At 39.8% G+C, this 4,992-nt stretch overlaps 1 protein-coding gene and 1 long non-coding RNA gene across 2 annotated transcripts in view; both read right to left on the minus strand.

Moving 5' to 3' along the window:
* Positions 1-1,516, minus strand: part of LOC107590260 (uncharacterized) — a 5,630-nt gene extending 4,114 nt beyond the window's left edge. The window contains exon 1 of the long non-coding RNA XR_001609759.1: positions 1,336-1,516. This is a non-coding gene — a long non-coding RNA (uncharacterized lncRNA). The remainder of the gene's footprint in view (positions 1-1,335) is intronic.
* The window catches only part of LOC107590259 (apoptosis regulator Bcl-2-like), a 68,188-nt gene that overhangs the window by 27,073 nt on the left and 36,123 nt on the right, over positions 1-4,992 (minus strand). The gene's annotated exons all lie outside the window — the stretch shown is intronic.

The following is a 4,992-nucleotide window of genomic DNA, read 5'->3' on the forward strand; positions in this document are numbered from 1 at the left end:
CCTCGAGAACGAGCTCTAGATCTAGGGAACACGGGTGGAGATAGGACGAGCCGTCTCCAACCCGTCCACCAGATCATGTGCGATTCCAACGAACTCAGTGGCCGCCGTGCCTCAGCAGCAGCGGGACTCCAATCACAAGATCACAGGCACGGACACACTCCTCGGAGTGTGCCCGGCGAGAGCGGAGCGCTGCACAGCGGGCTTCTTTTTTTATTTTTCTTCTTTTTTCTCTCGAGAGCCGACTGCGCGAGCTCCGCTCCCCATTGATGCTGTTGATTATAATATCAGGCATAATATGCTTGTGTAACTGGTGTTTGTGCAACTGGCGAGCTCTCTGACGCCCTCTGTATCAATCTCCTCGGAGAAAGACAGGCGGAGCATCGCGCCCCCTCCCCGGGGGGGAAGTACCGCAGCGCGGGCTTCCGAAACCCCGAGAGCGGGCGCTGGATCTGGTGGTTAAGGAAGTAGATAGGGACGCGCCCGTCTACATTCCCTCCACCGGATCCATACGCGAAACCCACGAGCACAGCCGCCGCTCCGCCTCGGCGAAAGCCGGCACCGAGAGAAACGCTAGTGAAAGCTCTCTCCTCAAAGAGAGTCCCCTGAGAGCAAAGCAAGGCAGTAACAAACGCTACCAAAATGGCCGTCAGCTCCCCTTTTTTTCCGAGAGCTGACTCTGCGTGCTTGCTCTCAAGCAGACAACAAACAAACTGTGTGTATCCCCACCCGTAAAGTAACGCGGGCAGGGAAGAACACACAGCCTGAACGCTGCCTGCCCTCGCCTTAGTGTCTGGTTTTGTCTTGCTTTAGATTTCGTGACAGACAACACTAAATAAGACTCACAAACAGATATCAGACTGACACACACACAGAGCGCTTGCTGAATGACAAAAGCTGACGCTGGTCTCACCGCACGTGCTTTTATAGCTTCCTGGTTATTCCGCCCCCCGCCGTGACGTCTCGCCCATCTATTGGTCTGATTACACACGAGGTTCAGAGCCCGTCACGCTGAAGGGCGTGCCCCTAGCGTTTCCGACGCAGCTCGAGTTCCTGAAGAGGAACTGTCACTCTTAGTTCATTGTGATCTCACAAAGTTCTGTTATGCCCAATGAATCTCACACTGTGCAATTAATATTATTAACATCGTTGTGTAAACACTCTGTATGTTATAATGAAAGGATTCGATTGTGATCAGCACAGAACAAAAACTGGATAGTCTCCACTATCCAATGGAGCCGTACAGTAGCTGTTTTGCGGTCACGCATTGTCTATTGTGAAAGTACTGACGTAATCATATAGCTGTCATCATCCCGATTTCAATCCTAAATATCAAACATGTTTGATATGATCGGAGCGGCCCCGATTTGTGCGCGAGCAGATCGGGAGGTGCAAGATTCGATCTGTGAATGCCTCACATTACCAGATAATCCGTGCCGAACATCGGGAGCGATCGAGGGGCTTGACAAGATTTTTGCTCCGATTCTCGGGAGGGGGAAATCGGGGCTAAATCGGGCTAAAAATCCTGTAGTGTGAGCCAAGCTTTAGTGTGCCATTAGGAAATGCCAGCTTAATAGTCTAGGCACATAATGATCAGGTGGAGTTTGGGGGCTAAGGGCTAAGGGCTAAGGGCTAGCGTGCGTGTCCATAAATATGTAACGTCAAAACATATACATGTGCTTAAATGCATCACACATCATGGTTGATGACTACCTCAAGTCTAATGTGGCATCAATGGTCACAAACACAAGTCAATGTAAAAGCCTTAGTTCAGCAATTCCTCTTAATACTTTTATGTATAGTCTAAACATGTTCAATTTACAAGAGACAAGGATGGATTGCCCAAGTCTAAAGGCCTGTTCACACCAAGAACAATATCTATAAAGACAACTATAACAATAAATATATTAACAACCCCAACAACACATGGCAACATTCAGTGTATTATGCATGCACTCTGCAGTTTTGTCGTCTGCTGCTTTAAGTGCTTCAGCTATTTAAAGCAGGATGGATTCTGGTTGTTTTTACTGTTCATCAGCTATAAAAAAAATAGTTTAAAAAATGGTGTGGACTCTGCTATTCTTTTTCATTTAGAATGATTTTTAAAACTGAGGAAATATAATATTTTTTATTAAAAATAGTTAATATATTTATTAAATAATCCAATTCATTTTCCTAATATTTAATATCAGTACATAAAGGCTAAATTACATTAATTTAGAGTGATTTTATAAAATAAATAAATAAACAAATAATGATTTATTTATTTTTTGTTTTATTAGAAACACCTAAATTACCTAATTTTATTATTTTGAATGTTGACATGAGCTTTTCCACCATCTACTTGCTGTGACTCTGTAGACTGCCCAGAAATGGGGGTGGACAAGGGGTTGAGAGTGTGTGTTACTGGAAAAACAAGCTGACCATAAACACACACACACACACACACACACACACAGATCACTTCACAGTCGACTATTGCCCATGATTGACCTCTCTCTCATACACACAAAATGGACAAGAACACACAATGAAAAACAGCAGCAGCTGGTGTACATGACACACAATCCTGGAACAGACCCGTAGAGCTGGTGCTCTTTTTCAGGAAAATAATGTTAATGTGGGTATATTTCATGTTGTTTTCTCAGTCTACTGTTGTGCAATCCATGCTCAAGTTCAATCGTTCTTCTAGTTAATATCACACTGTGCTTTTCGGTAATCTAAATCATCTATATACAAAGGGAAACTGCACTCCTCCAAGATGCATTTTGTGTATCTCAACTTACGTGACACCAGGAGTCGCCTGGTGATTGATGTACGCTGCTCCACTAATTTTTGTTTGTCTTATCAAGTGCTTATGTTTCTCATTACACATCTTACATTTCAACTGGGTACATAATCCAACAAATGGCCTCAGTTGAAATCTGACATGCCATCAAAGTGGAATCCAACAGCAACAGAGTATTTACAGCATTGGCAACCTATGGCTCCATTCCTGGGTTTGTGGATAACAGCGGGACACCTCAATAATGGCATTTGCAGTATGTGTTTTTGGAGAGGAGTGTGTGGTGGGAGAGAATGTGATGCTATAGACGGCTGTGGGAAGAGAGAGGGGGTGAGCTTGGCTTAGGTGCTGCAGGGACAGAGAATAGGATTGGCCCCCGTACAGATCTTGTACATTGAGGCATCAAAGAGCTTGCAGCACTGCTTCCCACGATAGACACCACGTACCCTGTCAAACACATCCCTCCCCCCGACAGGATAACGAATAAGTCACCATGTCTGCACTCATTCTTTCTTGTTTAATGAAATTCCAAACTAGTCCTACTCTTCTGCTAGGAAAAAGGTGGTTGTGCATGTAGCTTGTGAAGGCTTGTCTTAGGGTGATGGGAGAAAATGATACAGTCTAACTATTTCGATTTACAGTTTTTGACCAACCCACCAGCAAGGTCTCAAACTGCCTGATAAATTAAACATCATGCAATTGCTAATTAGTGTGGCGCTGCTGACCTCATATTTCAGGTCAGGTCCACCCCATCACACTTACATCACTGTGCCAAAGAATATATCTTTATAGCCACACATTAAACATTAAATATAACAGGGAAACATTTAATTAATTAATATTAAAAATACTTAATAAATTATTTACAATAAAATTTAGTTAAATTACTTATTACCAATTAATAAAGTAATTAATTTGTATATTTTTAACAAATTTATTTATTAACAAACTATATTTACTGACACAAAAAATGAGAACATCAATTTAATAATTAATTTATTAAAAAAGCTAAATAAATGTTTAATTAAGCCTATATTTAACAATTAAATTGCCTATAAAAATTACATATATTACATATAAAATTACGCATAATGCATTACAATTAACATAAAATATATATTTTATAGAGGTGTAACGGTACACAAATATGACAGTTCGGTACGTACCTCAGTTTTAACGTCACGGTTCGGTATGATTTCGGTACAGCAGGGGGAAAAACTAAACTTTTTTTTTTTTTGAACAAGTTGCTCTTTCTTTAAATAAATTCAGCTTTAGTTTAAATTTTCTTAGTGATAAAAATCTACCTCAGCTTATGCTTAAAACTATAGGGAGACCTTTTACATTATAAGGTTATAATTAGGCCTAACAACTTAACCCAAACTTAAATTTAATTGCTATTTATTTTTTACATAGATGATCAACACTCAACTTAAAAAAAAAAGAAAAAAAAAGAATAGTATGCAAACATGTCAATTGCATATAATGCAGTTTTTAAATGAACTTATAAATAATAACTTAAAACTATAGGGAGACCTTTTACATTATAAGGTTATAATTAGGCCTAACAACTTAACCCAAACTTAAATTTAATTGCTATTTATTTTTTACATAGATGATCAACACTCAACTTAAAAAAAAAAGAAAAAAAAAGAATAGTATGCAAACATGTCAATTGCATATAATGCAGTTTTTAAATGAACTTATAAATAATAAAATTTCTAAGCTATTTGTTAAAATATATTAAATTACACAATGGCTGTCATAGCATGTTTCATAACAGATTAATTTAAACATACTGTACATTAAGTAATTAAGACTAACAGGTTTAGTAAAATTATAATGAGTATATGGTGTAATATTTCGCAAAATGCTCCTCTCTAGACTTAATTTCTCTAGTGAACTAACGAGCTGTGGACACTGATGGCTTGCTGAGGTAAATTAAATACTACGTGACATTTTATTTCCACGCTGTATTGTTGATGTCTTTTCGCGGTTGAAACACTGATTGAGCAATTACATGAGGCATGAGATGTTCAGCCATGTTTATTCGCGTTAAAACTAGTAGTACAGAAGGAGGAATTATCGCTTTCACTTGCGCTCCGCTCTGCAGAAATCTGCGGTGCGTCACGGCTCAGACACCGGAACCGGAGCTGATCGTGGCCGCTCTAGTCAGTGCTTGTGTTGGGATTATACCAGCACGTTTCTGAACC

This window comes from Sinocyclocheilus grahami, unplaced genomic scaffold (genome assembly GCF_001515645.1).
Source record: "Sinocyclocheilus grahami isolate Dianchi unplaced genomic scaffold, SAMN03320097.WGS_v1.1 scaffold126.1, whole genome shotgun sequence".
NCBI lineage: Eukaryota > Metazoa > Chordata > Actinopteri > Cypriniformes > Cyprinidae > Sinocyclocheilus > Sinocyclocheilus grahami.